This window comes from Anas platyrhynchos, chromosome 19, assembly GCF_047663525.1.
Source record: "Anas platyrhynchos isolate ZD024472 breed Pekin duck chromosome 19, IASCAAS_PekinDuck_T2T, whole genome shotgun sequence".
NCBI lineage: Eukaryota > Metazoa > Chordata > Aves > Anseriformes > Anatidae > Anas > Anas platyrhynchos.
In genome coordinates, this window is record NC_092605.1 from 5854049 (window position 1) to 5872979 (window position 18931).

Here is an 18931-nt window from a genome sequence, read left to right on the forward strand (position 1 = left end):
AAATAGGATAAAATAGACCGGCTCCTTTGTTGGTATGCCCAGGTGTGGCTCAGTTGCAGTCAGTGTAATGTGGCTGTGGCCCCTGTGCAGTGAGACCCCATCTTGCATGAAACGTTTCCATCCCACTGATTAAAAAAAATCAGTGAACCAGTGTGTAAAAAATGATGGGGAAATGATGGAAATGAGTCCCTTTCTCTGATCTTGGGGAAAATCTTGGTATAAAGCTTAGAAAAAAACAGTAAATTCTATGTTTTCCAAATAAATGTCCTACTGTTATGAAATTGTAACAAAATGTAAAATTTCCCAAAGCTGAAGTTTTCTAAGCATTCTCAGCAGAAGTTCAGCACAGTTCTAGGAAGACATTTTTTGCTGTTTTTCTTCAAACCCTCCTTCTGCTGGATGTGCTGCTCAGCTCTGCTTCAAAGCTGCTTTAAAAAAGCCAGGACAGAAATGGCAAGAGGATGCCATTGCCCACAACCCAACCAGAAACCTGTCTTCTGTACGTTCTGAGCAGCCTCGAACAGACAATCAGGGAGGCGTAAGGATGCCTGCTTCTGTTGGGTTTTTCTGTGTGGCCTTCCGTGTTGTCCCCAAATTCAGACTGCAGCCGGACTGAAAGCGCTGCTGCTTCTGCTCACTGTCATCTGTACTAAACTTCCATCAATCCACCCCATAATCCCAGTGTGCTGCTCCACTGCTGTACTGTGCTTTATGGAATCAACAAACGTTCTGCCTGGCCAGGAGAATATCTGGGGGGGTTCCTACTTTTGTGGGGACGGTAGCACAGAACCTTGTGTGGGCTCTGCTGGGGCAGTGCAGACGGGTCGGCACCTCAGCGCGAGCTGGAAGCATCACCTCTGCCTCTGCTGTCTGCCTCAGCTCAGATCTCCCACATGGTCCTGGAATGTGCCTCTTGTCTGCTACCCGGCTGGCTGGGGAAGTTTTGAAAAGGTTTAATTTAGCTCTCATTTGAGTCCCTCCTCGCTGCCAAAAAATCTGAACTTTGGTTCCAAGCAGAGCTTAGGAATCCTGTTTCCCAAGAGAAAAGAGGAGGGGAGGACAGAGGAGAAAAAGTTGGGCATTTTAAAGGAAAGACAAAGAGATGATACCAGATAAATACATATATTTTTCATTTTAAGGGGACAGTTGTTTTGTGTTCTCAACTGCCTAACGCTGTAGCATGAAAGATGAGTGATCTGCTCCAAAATCTGGGGTAACAGCGACACTTTGTGGCCAGCTGCAACCACCCACACGAGGCTTTCCTGGGGCCTCTGGTGGTTTTAGCAGTAGGGGACAATTTTCTGGCTTACCCCTACCTGACACGTGGAGCTGTTCCACCTCCAGCCTGTGCTCTGAGGAGCACCAGCGGGGTCCCGCACATTGCTCATGCCAGGCTCTGCTTTGCAGCATCCCCAGGGCACAAGAGCTGCCGCCCAGGCATGCAGTTGGGGTTGGAGCCCAGCCAGGAGGATTCCCGAGTCCCTTCAACGAGTCTGAGCCTCTCCCCACGCTGCCGTGTCGCACCCCTGAGCACGGAGCAGCCCAGCTCGCCTGGCTGCACGCAGTACGGGCATGGCAGGGCCAAGCCACAGGAGGTGTCCAGGCCTACAGCAGTGAGAACCTGAAGAGAAGGCCTGGGAGCAGCTCCTGCAGGCTGTGCCACGACACCGAGACATTTATATACGTCCAGCTGTGAGCGGTGTCTGGCCTGCAGGCCTGCCATGGGCGTAGAGCAGAAGCAAGGTTCTTGCTTCCCAGACTACCCAGGGACTGTTGTCTTGCCTTGTGTAAATCAGCATCACGCAGCTGAAATCAATACAGTGCTGGTCAATCTTATCATAAACTCATTTCACAGAACACCTCCAGGGATGGGGCATCCACAGCCTCACATTATTGGAAGTCCAGCAGTGCTTGGTGCCTTGCTTAGAGCCCTGAGCCCTGTCTCGTGTGGATGCACAAGAATCTCTGCTTTCATTTCTAGTAGCCCCTGTACTTCTGGGGGAAAAAGCTTTATAGTCTGACCCAAGCTTTCCCTAAGGACATAAATATCAGGAGGCAAACTGGAGGAAAATAAAAGTTCAGTGAGTTTTCTGTTGCATTTTAAGACTTTCAAAATAGTGTCATTATCCTGGAGTTCCCCATGGCTGCTCTGCTAGTTGGATGGAAATTAAATTAAACAATTTGCATTGCCTTGGAATTTGCTTTAAATAGCCCTAATGCAGTAGTATAGATAAGGAAATAAATTCTTCTTTCTTGTAAGAGAAAGACAAGTATTAAAAGCTACATATGCTAAAAAACAATATATGCCATTCCCTGTGACTTTTCCCTTTTTAGACTGCTTTTCTCCTGTTCAGTGACGTTATATACTCAGCTACCTATGTAAAACATGCAGAAGCTTTGATCTTCTTGCTAGCTCAGATAAGTAGTCTAAGATTTTGAATTTATAGTTAATAGCTTTTGGTGCCATCTCAATAATTAGACAAAGCAAGACACTTTGTGTACAGATAAGGAACAATTGCACAAAGTAGCAGCTCCAGGGACCACATTTGCAGGAAGAGATTTGTCTGGTTGTGGCATCTATGACAGGCGGTTTAACAGCCAGCTGTCAGGGGAGAGAAACCCTGAGACTCCTCAGAAGATCAGCAATGGGACATTTCCAATGATCTAGCTGACCTCAGATGTCAAACATAATCGGGTTAACACACCAAGCAGTGAACTGCCTCAAGCTGTCAGCTCATTCCAAAACTAACTCCCTAAGGGCTCGGTCCCGTGTCGTTTACTCACCAGTCAGTGGGGCTACTGATAGAGGAAAGGGCTGCGGGAGTGGCCACTTGGAAGTATAAACAGGATGATTTCTCCAAAAAGGCTTCTGTGTGAAACTGTAACGGGTCATTAATTAACTGATAGCTGCAGGCTAAGTTATGATAGCGAGAAAAAGAATAAAGGCACTCATGTCTATAGAGAAGAGGTTTCGCTGTGAAAGACACTCCTTCATGGCCACTGGCGGCCAGGGATAGCAGTGGCTAAAGACTACCAATTTTTCAGCCACGCTGCACTGTAGATGTGAAGACAGCACTGGTGTTTATGTTGCAGATGTCAAAAGATCCTAGGGAGTTGGGTATTTGAGTAGAAAATTAGAAATTCCAACTTGCCCTTTAGAGCTATAGTATATGATGAGGTTCTCTACCACCATAAAATGCAGATAATAAGGACCCAAGTCACAGATGATCTTTAGAACTATAGTTTATCAACTCTTAATATCGTTCTGCAATATAAAAGTTTAAGCTTACATTTTAGATGACAGTTGTAAGCACTCCTATGTCCTGCCTTCCTGTCCAATATGCTACTCAGTGCTGTCCAACACTAAAGATCCGTTATCTGTGGAATCAGCATCCCAAATGATTTGAAGATCTGGTGCTATTTCTGTGTATACACTATGTATAAAGTTAATCATAAATTTACATGTAATCATTCAGGATAGTATTAAGATTAGCAGATAGTCTGTAAAGGGACTGAAATAATTGCATCAGTAAACTAAGCTAGTGCACATCCGCAGTTCTCAGCAGAGTACAATGTCTCCATATACATGTACACAACCTCAAATAACGTTTTATAAAAAGGAGACTAGGAAAAGAGCTTTCCAAGAGGGAGGTTCAAAGTTATCACAGTTACAGTCCTCTTTAGCCCAGATGCTACAAAAATACCACTCGCATTTCATGCTTCATTAACTTCTTTTTGTAGATTAATCCATGTTTGCACAGAATGCTTTAAACCTAACGGCACTGATTCCATGTGTTCACTGCATGCCTTGCAGCTGAGGGCTGATTGATCCCACTCTGTCTGGAGTGCTCTGAGCTCTAGGATATAAGCTGGCCAACGGGTATGCAAACGGTATGTGCAAGGCACAGAGGTGTGACTTCTCTCTTGCCTTACTCCTGACAGATCCATTTCAGCAAAGTCACTGTAAATTGCCACCATTCTGATCTGTCTTCACTTCCCATTTCATTCACATTGCCTTGAACATATCGACTTCAAGTGCAGTCACACCTGATTAAAGCTAGGTGGGTAAAAAAAAGAATTGAGTTCAAGTGTAGCTAAACATCTTAAATACATGCTGTGGGCCAGATCTTGAGCTGATGTATTTCAGCAAGGGTGTTATTCTATATCTGCTGAAGACATAGCTTCTGTTTTTTGATTAGCCAGAAAATAGCTTCTAAAAAGCTTGGGAATATAATATGCTGGGAATTCTTCACAGACTGTTTTTCCATTAGAACTGGCTGCTGGCCTACTTACGAAGCTGTCTGACATCAGGTATATCTTTCCTAGGAAGTCTCCATTATCTGATAGTGGTATTATTTTTGTGCCAATGATTGAATTGAACTATTCTGTTCTTATTTCAAAATGAAACTATTCTAATGTAAAAGCCATGCATGGATAATATCCTTTAATTCAGGTGGCTAAAGAGACTTCCTTCTGTTTTAACCAAATGAACCTAAAATTTGAGACAAGTTCAATATTCAAGCAAATCTATTCCAAAACAGCTCACAACTCACATGAGAGCAAGCTGATCGGGTGGCCATGCGAGGCAGTGGAAGTAAATACTGATTCCGTTGACACTGGTCTAACTTAGAGTTACATGATAAAAGTCATAAGAACCACTTCAGTCACCTCCCGGTCAAGATCACAACCACCAACCATCTACCAGCAGCATTTGGTTCCAATTGAAAATTAAATCTTACATCTCTATGAGCAAGCACCCTGTCTGGCTTCAGCGACAACTTCAGGAGCAAGGAGGGTTTGGGGAGGGTTTTTTGTCACTGAGCAGAGTTGAGGAGAGACTGATGAGGTGTTATGCAGAGATACCTCAAAGCAGCAGATTTTTGGAAATCCTCAAGCTATCAGGCTGTTCTCAGGGCTGGCACAAGTTAGGCAACCCAGCAGGGGCATGTAAAATCACTAGGCCCTTTTAAAATACACCAGTCTTCATCCACCTAGCAGACATATTGGGAAACCAGGCTAATGTAGAAAGCCTCCAAAGTTCTACGAAGCTAAAAAAGGTACTTATTAGTGCCCATAAAATCTGTGTGTGTAGTGTAGGATTTCTTCTTCCATTGAGCAGTGGAACATGCTGTACTGTAGCTTTCATCCCCAAGAAACAGCTAATGATGCTATGTTTACAAATAGTTATTAGCAAAAGCTAACTGTCTTTTGCAGTTTTGGTACTGAGCCAGGCTCCCTTTTGGTTCTTATTCTAACAGAACCGATGCTGTCTGTGATGTGTTGCTTTTAAGGATGAGTTAAGGCAGAGAAGGAAACATTTTTGATAATGATGCAAACTTTGTAAATGGTGTGGTTCAGTTTGAAAGAACTGAGCTTTAGGTTGTTTGGGAACCAGTCCAAATCGGTTTGAGCCACTCACAGAGATTAGTTTACAGGCGTTGCTTTCAGTGTTATCTTCCAGCAGGACTAATTAACATCAGTGAGATAATTTATCAAATATCTGACTTCACCTTGCAGTTAGAGACCATGAAAACAGAAGTTCCCATGGAAACATGTTAAGAATGACTGCAACCCATTAATACAGCTGAAATGGACTTTCAGCTTGACTCTAGGAAGATGTAAAAAGGTATTGATAATCTACCCCTGGAAGCTGAACACACTGTGATACATTTATTCAGGAGTTGGATTTTTTTTCCATTTCTCACCTCCTCCCACTAGTCCTACACATGAATAGCATCCTGAGATTCTGGTGAGGACTGTAAAAATTGTGCTGGCTTTGAGAGGCAAAATCATTCTGCCCATCTATGATGACAGTAACATTTGCTAAAAACTACTGAAATGGGTGGCATTATGATGTCAGGAGGATCAGAGCCAAACGTGGTTTTCTGAACGGAGACTCTGCATGAATCTCCCCAGACTGCCCAGCAGTCAAGGAGATTATATTCTCAACTGTTAAAGCTGTTTACACATACCAACCAGCACTGACTGCCTCTTTGTGGCAAGTTGTTTACATGAATTTATTTTGGGAAAATTCCATTAGACGGGACCAAGATTTCTTCATAAATCATTGAATTTAGCTTGTGTACTGATAAAATCTGGTTAGTCATTTATTCTTCTGAGCAGTGCTTAGTTATGAGTGTTCATTATTTGTAAGGAGCAACTTACATGAGTAATATAAAAAATAATGGATCGCCTATGGCTGTTTTCAGTGGTGGATATTTTACTCTGCTGGGAAAAAGTGTATTAGAAAATGACCCTTCTTACCCATTCATCTAATAAAACAAAGGACTCATTAACTGGAGTCACGGACCTAATGTATGCTCTGAATTTTGTTAATTTAGCCAGCAAAAATCTCCCAGTGAGACACTGAAACCACTTTGAAAATGGTCCCACAGATCTGTTTGCTGAGGTCTGTATTAGCTGGGTCCTCTGTAGCAGAAGGGATCTGGCTTGAGATACTAGTGCTACTGCACTGCTCACTTCTTAATCAAAGGAGAATCGATGCTGTTGGACTGCAGCATCCTAATTTCACGCACTAGCAGGGAGTGAGTTTTCACAGTGTGCCGTTTACCAAACCATGGGAGGGATATATTTAGAGTTTGAGAACATGAAATTAATTCCTTAGTGTTGAAGAGAAACTTACTCTTTCTTTGAACTGCCATATGTGCTCACTTAGCAATTTCAGGTGAGCATACAAATCTTTCACCTGAAAAAAAAATAATATTTCTAAAATTCTGTAATTTATAAATAATATTTTCTTCTGATCTGTGACTTTTCTCTGCTAGTATTTATTGCAGTATATTTGTATAGCAATATATTATTGCTATAAGAAGATCCATCTTAAAACAAACAAACAAAAATAAGCCCAAAAAGCAAAACTAAGATGCCAGTTTAAATACAGAGTTTTGGCATGTTCAGACCCAGGATTTTGGTTGTTTCATTTCAGGCAAATGGACCAAGGTCAGATTCTTTGTCAGTATAACTGGAATGACTTTGTTATAATTAACTGCCTGCATCAGTTTACACTAACATGGAATTTGACACCCTGCCATCAAATGGAAGATGGCTTTTCATCCTCTAAATTCATACAGATGTATTAATCCAACGCTGAGGTTTGGCATAATCTCTAATTTTATATAGCACATTTCTTCTCCAAGTGCCTCACAAATATCACTCAAATGCAGCCGTGTCTGGTAGCGAAGTTAGAAACATTCCACAATGCACACCAAAGAAGGCAACTCAACGCCTCCTTTTATTAAAAATAACATTAATTCAGAGAACCACGGTTTCAATTGTGTTGGAAATATTCAGTCACTCAGACTAACTGGTATGAAACTCAGTTAATGAGGTGTTTAGTTGCTCGTTCCAGGATCTGTACCTCTGCTTCAGGCAGCCTCTGTGTCTCTTGGATGATTCCAGATCTTTACCTTGAATTAATAATTTGCACATAAGAGATAATCTTCAGAAGAACTCTTACTGTAATGCCCCATAAAGACAAACTGATTATGCCTTGTGAAAAGGAGGCTGTTCCCACAGAAGTTAGATGATGGTAAGCAGTTGGCAGCAAGGAGAAGGAATATTTCTATACAGAAGAAATATTTGAAATATTTGGTGGTGTTGAATTTGTTGTTCCACAAGGTGTTATCTGCACCTTCACCAAGAAAGTTATTGTGTCTGCTTCTGTGTCCTAAAAGCAGGAGTCCTCTGAATAAGGTCTCTGTGTGCCGATAACTCTGATGAAGATTCAGGCTGTCCTCTCAAGGTAAAGGAGGTAACACAGAAACCTGCCTGGAGACAACAGGAAAGGCTGCGATGCCCCAGGTGGTTCATAAATTAGTCTGCGTTAATTCGGTCAAATAAAGAGTCCTCCCTGCTAAGGGGTTTGAAGGTTGGTTGGGCAGCCTGGTAGAAGTGAAGTCTGTGGGTGTGATGTGGGTGTGGGTGCTGTGCTGTGAGAGCTGAGTGCCGGGCTGCCATTTACCTTGCAGTGGCAGTAGCAAATGTTAGCACATGGAAGAAAGCTGCTAATTCACTGCTGATCATCAGAAGGACTGCCCTGTGTGAACAACAGCTTTCCAGCCTGGGTTCCTGAAGGACTCTGTCAGCAACCTCTCCCTGAGAAATGCACAGAAACAGGCTGCCTCTCAGCCAGTTCAGCCCTGAACTCTGCCTGTTTGGCCCAGCAGCTTTAAGAGCTCACCAGCCACATCCAAGCATTTGAGCCTCCCTGAAAGAGCAGATGCTGCAGAGGCCAAGGACTTGGGTGCGAATTGGGCCCCAAACGAGTACACTTCCTGCTTTGCTTTCACTTAGCACAATGTGGGAAGTTCCTGAGTAGCAGCAAACTTCGGGCCAAGCAGCTACTTAATTTTTTTCTCTCCCTTTATTGATTGTTTGCTTTAAAAAGAAAAAAAAGGTTGGCAAACCCAGTGATCATGAAAGCCCTGGATGGATCCAGATGTAGTGTGGGCAGGATTTGCGTGAGTGCCTCCACAGAGCTCTGCCAGTGCACTTTTGTCCTGGCCAACTCCTTCTATTCCAAACCTTGGCCTCTCCAGCACAGACACTACCAAGTCAGGAAGAACTGAGACGTATTATTAGGTGGTTTTGAGCTGTGGATTCTTGCCTACAGAAAATGCTTTGCTTGCTTTCTTCCCTGACCAGACGCAGAGCTTATGCTAGGCTTCCAGAGGCAGCAAGCAGAGCAGGACTAAATGTGACTAATATGGAAAGGAAATGGCGAAGAAGGGCCATATTCACACCACTCACCAAAATATGCCCTGTGGTCGTGCCGTGCCGTGGGAGTTCCAGGAGATGATGTGCTTTCTAGAGCATTATGCAATGATGTGGCTCCAGTCTGTCTTGGGAATAGGATTCCCCTTGCTGGCAGAACGTGGAGACCTCTATCTTTATTTAGGCTGCCGCGCTGTGGCTTTCTCTGTGGTGTCCAAGCCCCTGGCTACAGCAGAACCTGCAGTGGCCTTCTGCTTTGGAGGACAGAGGTGACGGCTGTGGCCTCCCCAGCGCAGGGCTGGCAGCACAGGGCGTCCTGGCTGCTCTTCCCCTGACAGTTCCCTTCCACACGTGCTGGGCTTGCTCTGTGCAGGAGCTCGGAAGCTGTGAGCAGCAGCGCCTACTGGTCATGTCTGTTTCTCTTCATCTTCTTTGCTTTTACATGATCATTAGGGTAATTGTATGGACTGGAGAGGGCTACCGTGTTTAAATGATGAGGCTTTAAAGATCCTGTCCCTCATGGTGGGAAATCTCCTCTTGAAATGAGTAAATGCAGAAACCGGGAGGGCTTTGATGTTTCACCCAATAGACAGCAACTTTTAACTGATCAAAATTACAAGATAAGGGAAAACTCGAGCTTCCTAAAACAACCAAAGTAAAGATAAGTGATTAGAGGAAAGCTATCTGTCACATGAAATACAGAGCTCACAGAAAACAGATTCCCCTATGGCTAACGGCACGGGCTATAAAATAGATTTTTTTTTCCCTTCACAAATCATTTAAACATAAGTAAGAAATCAGTAGCTCCCTCTTCAGAACTACCCCAAGGAATAAAAATGCAGTGAATCATGGGTACTTTATTACTAGTCTGTGTGTCTATCTGATGGCAAGCATCAATGGTTTCCCTTACACAGGGTGCCCAGGGGGATAGAAGAATGCAGGGAATAGCTTACTAGCTGCTGTGTCTGTCTAGTGGCAGAAATCCATGTTTTCTTATAGAAGACACTGCGGTACTGCATGGGCAGCATTTCAGTGTGTGTGCCTGGCTTTCTGGTGGCAAATCCTAAAGTGGGATTGAAATGTTCCCACTCCTCAAGTGCCTGCTGTGCCAGCTCGGCACGGCTCCTGGGCTCAGGCCCTTGCAGAAGAGGCAGAAAGTTTGTCCTGCAGGTTGGTAAGGGGAGCCAAGGACAAGCACTGAAAGACAGAATTGGGGAGGGAGGGGGGGGAATATCCAGTGTGTATTAATAGAAATGGATGCTGAAATAGGAGTCTGTTCTGCAATGTTGGGGAGGAACAGGCAGAAGGGAACTTCCCAGGTACTGGCTGACGCTGCTTAGGCTGGAAGCACAACGAGGCATGAAGGCACACGGCTTTGTGCGCCTCACCGGGTGTCCCAGGAAGCTGCTTCTCTGTGAACCTTGACACCAAGGAAGGTCACAGGCTTGGCTCCCTGTGTGGCCTGAAGTTCACAAACCACAGTGGGGTCTGGGGGGACCCAGAGCCAGTCCCAGAGGGAGAAATTTTTATCCGTATCACTGAGTGATCTCCGTGGTAGTGCTGATATATTTGTCTGTGTCCTCTTTGGAGAAGGGCTCTCTACCAGGCTGTCAGCATGATCCAGCAGTGTCTCCACAGAGCCCAGAACATCCAGTGGCACTTTAACACGTCCTGTAGGAAGTCAGCCAGGCTACATCTCCACTGGAGACCACGGGAAGAGTGAAGGTACCTAGATAGCTGTAAACAAGTTGGTGGGGACAGAGAGCAGTCCAGCTGAACCCTGGATGGTCTGATTTACCCTAGTAAGAACTGGATGAATTGGCCTAATTAATTTGCACTATGCTGGCCTCATGTCAGTATGAGCTAGGTGGTTTTAAGATGGCTCTCAAGTCTCTGCTTTACATCGCAGCATGACACAGACATGTATATGCCAAGTCTTGATTTAGAGACTGTAACAGGAATCTTGTTCATCCCTAGATAAGATACCACAGTGATTAATGGCCCTCATTGTTAAAATTGTGCATATTATGTATTAGTATAGATACAGCCATTAATGTTGACATTCTGATTTTAAAGGGTTTCTAAAGACCATGGCCAGTGATCTTAAACATCTTGGCTGCTTCTAGAGATGGCCTTCTTCTGATAATAACAGTGTTCCAAGATCTAAGCAGGAATAGCCATTTGCTCCCTAGGTTGGTTCACACTTCTCTTCACCATTGCCTTATAGAAAAAACATGATTTAAAAAACAAGCCGTATAAAATTTTGTTTCTCTAGTGATTTATTTTATTTTCATGGTGTCTGGAGACATGATGTACTCCCATACTCGCCGAGTGGTTATTAGCATTTTGCCTGGCTGTTTCTTGTGGAAAATCATAAAAATATTTGGTGAGCAAAGGAGAGAAGCTAAGTGCTTTGGTGGTCTGATCGGGGAGGGTATTTTGAAAGACTGCATGTTTTGTTTTGAATGAAGTGACTAGCTGTATCTTTTATTGATGGCAGAGACACACTGGATTGCAGCAGCGTTCTGTATTTTTCTTTTAAATCATTCTTTTCATTTAGACTGAATGTTTTGCATGAAACTCCAAACTGGTATGTTTTCAGTTTAAACTACTTCTGGTGTTTTGGTGAAGGTAAACAAGCAACCTGACAAGGCAACCCTTGGAGCAGGCTGGTAGCCAAGACCAGCTGAAATTTAATAAGACAGTTAGAGGGTGAATAATTTCTACTGTCGCAGAAGTTTGGGAGACATGGATGGTGGGTCTGAGTCAAAGGAATGGAAATCAGCCTCAGCAGGCTTTGGACCAGGCTTATAAGAGAAGGACTGGTCAGCTGAGAGAGGACAGCTTCGCAGAGAAAACATGTTAATGCTTCAGAAGTAATTGCCTAGGGAAAAAAAAGGCTGTAGTCAAACTATACCAGAAATATCCCATTCCGAATGTCAAAAGAATTCAGCTTATAGGGAATTAGAGGTATCTTTTCAGTGAAAACATGCTTCCTTGATTCAGTTTTAACATGCATGTCCTCCTAGAAAACCAATTTGACTGGATTTGCAGTGCTTTTGATCTGTACTATTATTGAAAGAAAAACAATTCCGAACTTTAATAAATTTATTGTAATCAATAAATGTGAAAGAACAAACCTAAAAGCTGTCGCTGAAATTACACTAATAGAAGACAAACTGAAGCTTAAAGTATTCAGTTGCTCAAAATCAAATGAACACCTACAAGATTAAGAGCAGAACTCGTAGCAGACTATCAGAAAAGCTAAAGCATTTCATTAAAATTGGAGATAAACTGTACAAATCCTAAATAAAAATGAAGAAAACAGCAAAAAAAATAATGTTCTCTATAAACACTCTGAGACACGGCTACTTTCATAGTGGCAGATGGAAAGTTTTTAAAGGTGGCAGTTTTATAAATAGTCCTAAGTCTCTTGCAGACTGGGCATGGAATTACTTCTGTTACCAGCGTTGGTACTGGTGTCATTACTACAGTGACCTAAAATAGCATTATGCTGTTTCTTGGAGACCCTGTAGGAGTCCTTGGATCTCAACACATCCTGATTTATTCTGCTTTTATGATTCCTGCAAAAATATTGTCTAAATTGTAACTGGGTGGCTGGAGAGCTCAGCTGCCAGCCACCCAGGGAACGGAGCAGTTGTTAACTGAGAGTGAAGTAAGCACTTTGCAAAAGCATCAGCAATGTCACCCGTAGGGGAACCATTACCATCGCTCCAGGGCCAGACAGCATACTGTAATGACACTGGGGAAGAAGTGGTCGGGCTCATAATTCTCCAAGAAGCTTCCATAAATATTTAGGTGCCTGGTCTTTTTGCTGTGTCTGGAAGTGTAAGAACATTTCCAGATGACCAGCAGAGAGGGGTTTAAATCCTAGAAGTTTGGACTCAGCATTTCACCTATCCTCAGCCTGAGAGATGCCTCTGCTTGGGGAATATTTTGTCTTCCTTCAGCAAAATGAATGGCCACCAGTTAAGCGGGTACAGGAAGGGTTGGTGTGGTGCTTTCCTATTGGAAATGGCACACAAAGGTATAATGTTGGAGCAGCTAAGTCAATCCCCCATCTGTATACTGGAAAGCATTAAAATGACTTCTTACTCTAATTCTCGTAGCCGAACAGGCAGCAGTAAGGCAACAAGTTAATGCATTGGCTTGCACAGGCAGCACCAAGACCCATCACATCAGCAGGAGCAATGTTTTGTGAATGAATCAGAATGGTGCAAATTAGGAGTACATAAATGCGCAGATGGTCCACAAATGTCCCTTACTGCAAATTAAGTCTTTTTTCCTTCTGGAGGATCCAAGTGAGTACAGATGTAAATGGATTTATTTTTATTTTATTTTATTTTGGTAACTGTGATTTCACAATACCTCATGGTATCACAAGCCAGAATTTCAACTGGGGAGAATGATAGTGGCAGACTGGGTAGTAAACTGGCCCCACGTCTTTACGCATGGGTTTGAAATTAACACTTGCCTCTTTATAGATCTATAAGCAACACTGGGTTATGAAGAACCATTTATCAGATGCAGATTTACTGGGGAGGCAATGAATGCCTTAAACACCAGCATTAACCTTTTCATACTTACCCTTGCCCAGTGCTGACTACATTCTGCATTCCCAGGTCCTCCCATCAACTCCAAAATCTCGGGGTTGAATTCTGGGTGAACAGCTAGTGTTGTTTCTTCAGGCTTTGCCTTCAAAATAAGTTCTGTTTGCTTTAGACATAACAAATAAACACAACTTTAAACCAATTATTTTTATATCTATTTTGAAGAGCAGTGAATTAGTTAACCCTGGTGGTATGTACAAGAGCCGTTTAACCTGAGGCTTTGACCTAGCCCAGCATCAGAATGAACATATGACCGTAGCTGTTCTTCCCATAGACTTTTCCTTGCAGGCTGTCAGCTGATTCAGGGAAGCATTGGTGCACCATTTCAAAACTCTTTCCACAAAGTGGTTTGCAGGGGGTTGCATAGGGAAGCTGAAATTCCAAGCTGGAAGCTCAGACCTTCACATGTCTGCCAGTTCCAGCCCAGAAAGAAGGCAACTTGGGTAAAGCAGAAAATTTGTAACACAGTCAATATTCTGTCCGTGTTCTCTATTAGTCGATATTCTGCATCAATCCCCTTTTGCTACAGTCCATGCTTCCTGTCTCTAATGTATATGCATACACACATACACACATGTGTTTTGATTTGCTACTTCATTTAACTCCTCTGTGCTAAGAAAAATACTAATATTTATTTCAGAACACCGTAAAGCTTCTTTTTTTCTGCAATGTCTGCCCTCTGATTCCAGGAGAACACTGTCATGTGAAAGAACCTATTCAAAATCCATTGCATTCCCGTCCTTTTAATTTATGCAGTCAGACTTACACTGTAACTTCACATATCAGTTCTTGTCTGCTCTTGAGTTCATTTGCTTTCATAGCAGATGGAGCTGCTGAAGTGGCTGCATACATACCAGCCTTCTTACACTGGAATGATATTGTCCCTAGGTGGGTTTCCTTGTAATTGCCACAGATCCTTCCAAAAATTCTGGCAGAGCATGGAGCACATCACAAATTTAGCAAATGTGAGCCTATCAGATGATAAAAGCCTGCTTGTGCTGCTCTTACTCGGTAGGAGTAAGAGCTGATTCTTCACATGCCCCAAATGAAATTAAGGGGGCTACTCAAAGAGGCTGCGGTTACACGGTCACTTTAATCTGGCATAAATCTGGCTGCTGCTGAAAGGGGTGGTTCCAGTCCTCTCTCCCCTCTTCCTCTGCACCCAGTCACTTTTCTCACCCACTCTTGTCTGGCACCAGTGTTTATGTGGCTGTGCAGCGAGCTGGACCACAGAACTGATCCAGCTGAATATCAACCCAATTAAAAGAAAAAAAAGCATAATTAGTTTTTTAGGGTAGTACAGCCACATGAATGCTTGTGCTGGCATAAGAAAGCACAGAAATGAGTGTCTGGGGGAAGAGGGAGTGGAAGAACTGCATTTCAGTAGCAGCCCAAAGGGCCATTGAAGGATAGCCTGATTAGACTAGCAGCATCCAAGCCACACAGATGAAACTATCTAGGCTAGGCTGTGAACTTCTCACATTCCTGGGTAACTCCTCTGCTCCTTTTGCTGGAGCACCTTTCTGTTTCTCAGCAGCCACTGAGCACTTTACAGTTTTCAGCCATGCTTTGTCCTGGGAATCCTCTGTCCATCTCATCAGCAGTAACAGAGTTATTTGTGTTGCCTTCTTTTACAGTTCGCAATTTCTACAATTTCCCAGCAATACTACTCCCAGTGTGTCAAATTAATTCAAATTCCTTGTTTGTGCTCATTTTTCCTCTTTACCACAATGTGCATGCCATCCTCAACTTTCCAGAGACCAGTCAACCAAAGAAAAACAAGGTATTTTTTCCCAAACTATCTAAACAATGAGTACTTCAGTTCTGTGACACGGCCCAAAGATCATTTCCCAAGTTAGTGAAATATTGTCCTAGTTGTACTGGACTGACTTAGGGGCAACGCAGTGTACGGTTGAGTTATCCCAACAGCAAAGCAGTGCTTCAGTTGTGGCTCCTGGGTTTGCTCCTTTCCAAAAGAAGCAATCCGTGTTCGCATTGTGCTTGGCTCCGACTGCATTCCCCTCCTTGCCGCCTGGCTGCCTCGGTACGTGAGGGGTGCCAAGCCAAAATTCCTCAGCTCCCCTTCCCAGCCCACCCGTCTGTGTGGGAACAGGGAGGGCCACTGCTGGGACCTGCCGTGCCGGCGGCCAAGGTGAGAGAAGAAAGGGAAAACTCACACTCCCAAACTCTGTCACAAGAGAAATGTTCTCATAGCCACTGCTCAGGCTGGGCAGGTTCAGGCTCATGACAATAATCCCTTTTGTAGCATCTGTGACTTCTTTAATACAATGGGACTGTAAAAAAAAAATCAAAATAAACTTGTTTGTGCACATTATTGCAAGACTTGAGACCAGCAATGTGCAGACAAAGAGGAAGATTGAACCCAGTAACAGAACAAAATAATGAGGACTCATCCTGGAAAGACATCTATCTGCCAGGCCAGTGTTTTTGCACCTTTTTTGTGTTTGTTTCAGTTTTATCACTGAGCTGCTGACAACTATTGCTGCTTTGATGCACCTTTCTGAATCCATTTGTCTGGTGCAAAACAGCTTAACAAACCCCCCACATTTCAGCCTCCTCTGAGACATGGGCTCCAAGGAACCTAAAATCTCATTAATGAAAAACAATCTTTAGGGGGTAGACAAGGTATTAATGAGGTAGAATTTTGGACTAAAGGTATTACATTGACCTGTCTTGAGATCCAGTATCGCTTTTAATACCTGCAGTTGTGAGCTAGCACCAGTTGTTTCTAGGACAGCCTTATGTGCCTGCTTTCAGATGCCAGCAGCTTCCACTGCCTGAAACAAACAAACCAACATTTCTCCAAATACCAATGAAAAGTGGCCGGTTTCAAATCCTTCTACCATTGCTTCAATTGTAATAGGCAAGAGTTGGTGACACTTGCTGACATTAGTATCCCTGTATTCCACAAACCAGTCCATTTGGTAACTCTAGCAGAATTTGGGTATAAACTATTACACAGATAGGTCATATTTTTTCCTGTGCTGTAATGGAGACTAGCAGCCATTGATATCCATGACATCAGTTTATCCAGGTTTATAACAAATGAGTCTAGCAATTCAAGCGAAAATCCCTTGGAGGAAAAAAATCATCCTGAAATGAGGTTTTATTATCAGATGCAACCTCTGAAATCAATTTGGTAGGACTTGTCATAGGGAGTGGTATCATTTTACTAAAGTCTGGTCTTGTGGGAGATGCTTGCACTATTAGGATAAAACGTAAGGTGACAAAAGGTGATAGGCTTGCAGCTTTATTGTAACCATTGTCTGAGATAATTTACATATAATTTAACAAAAGATTTTAAGAAACAAACTGGAGGTCCCCTCAGAGAATTGTCTTTGTGGTTTTAATCAAAATATGGGGGGAAGACACTTAGCTTCTTTTTATTTACAAAATTGTAGAAAAATTGTGATGTTTCTTTCTTTTTCCTTTTCTTTTTTTGGTAGCCTGAAATGATTTTGTATTCTCTGAGCTGCTCTGGTCTGTAATATTCCCTCCTTGCTCTCGGAGCTAATTTCCATTTTTTTGTCTCAATAAATGATTGTATTTGTATCATCTCTAGACAGGTCACAGGAGGTACATTGAGCACACACTGGATACGTTACACATCTGGTTTATATCCTCCTCCACTGAGCCACTTCACATCCCATAATGCTGTATTTCTGCACTGTTGTCATATATCAAAACACAAAGAAAGATGCACAGACAGTGGAGCTAAGTGGACACAGCAACATAAGGCAATTAAAAAATCAGTTAATTTAGAATAGCCATTTTCCTTTTAAGCACAGTTCCCAATGCTTGAAGTAGAAGCAACATCAAACTGAAGAACCATCCAACACAATGTAAACTCCCACACTACACAAAAAAAGCCAATAAACTCAGTGTTCTGGGTCTTCTTTACATCAGCCTGTTGGTATTTGTATATAACTGTGAGAGTCTTATTTTAGCAACAGAGAAAACAAATGTACATTCAAAAAAAATTTCCGGTGGTCCCTCATTTGGTATGATATGGACTAAAAGGGAGATTGCTATGCTAGCTATTTTCTGTAGATCTCTTCCCAGTGGTCCATGGACCATAACTCAGGGGCTTCCAGAGGGAATAATGTATGCCCTATAGATGACCAAAGGACAAATGCAATAGAGAGACAGGTCCTCGGTGCCTTCAGCCTGGCATCCACTGCCCCTTCTCTGCCAATTCATCTGCTTTCCTCTTGTGAGACAGGACAACAGCTCTGGAGGAGATTCGGAAGGAGGCACTGCTAGTGTGGGCCAAGAGATCCTCAGCGCAGGAGGAAGAAGATGAGGGTATGGACTTCATGCTGCCTTAGGCTTCCCCGTCTGGCACAGTCTCACCGTGAAAGTCCTTTGTCCCATAAACAGGTTTGGTTTGGCCTGTTATGGCAGTGGAAACCTTCTTGGGGTTCATTTGTCAGTTTGAACCTGTCTTTACTCTGCTCAACGCGTCGGAGCAGCGCAGTGACACAAGGCAGGCAGGCTTACAGCCGCGTGCAGGCCCGATGCCTTCACTCGAGGTGGTTGTGAGGCAGGCAGGTGATGCCGGGGGGCTGACCCCCTGCCTGACAGGCTGTGGCCATCTGATGGACAGACAGATGAGCAGACAGCTGTGCTGAGCAGCCCCAGTGTAAGCAGGGTCACTGGTGGTCTGTGTGTCAGACCTGGGCCCTGTCACAGGGGCAGCTTTTTGTGTCCGCCTTCCTGTCCATTCACCCACCCCCCCAAACACACATGCACGCCTGCACGTACACACACCCAGTTTCACTGCAATTTGTCCCCGGATTGAATTAAGCCAAATGAACAAAGAGCAAAGCTGAGAGACTGTTTCCGCACAGACCGTAGGCAGGGGCTCTGTGCTCTCAGAAACCAGCCCTCTGTTTGTCCCTGCTCGCCTCACCTGATTCAATCAAAGCACAACGAAAGGTCTTCTGTTTCCAGCCCTAACTCCCTCCTATCCCACCCCCTCAGCTTTCTTCCACATGGATTCTTTCCAACTTTGCCCCATGTTCTCCAAAATGCCAGAAAGTGCAATTCCCTTTTTTCTCCTCTTGAGTAGGCATTAAAGCTGCAAGCAAAGACATTTCTGTCTCATCAGGGACAGAGAGAATAACTGTTCCAACATGCTTTTGAAACAGGCACACATTTTGAAGTGCACGTCAAACTTTATGACACTTCTAGAATTGTGGATTCTATTCTCCTTACATAAACCTTGGCAAAGCAATTTTCCATGTCCGCATGCATGCAGACTGCCCTGTTCCTGGGTTTGGGGAGGCTAGGTCTTCATTCATTGAGTGGCACATGGTTTCTTAATGTGAGCTTGGATTTTTGGATGTTTGCATCTTCAATTTTAGCTGACGCTTCTAAATAAGAACATAGAATTTATGGAGCTTTTCAGTTAAATGCAAACACTTAGTGCTAATTTGAGCAAAATTAAGTTACTTTATTTACCAATATGTGTAGATCATGCAGTTCATTATTCCACCCTAAAAATTTTAGGCCAGTTGAAGTGATGTATTTATAGTTCCTAAGTA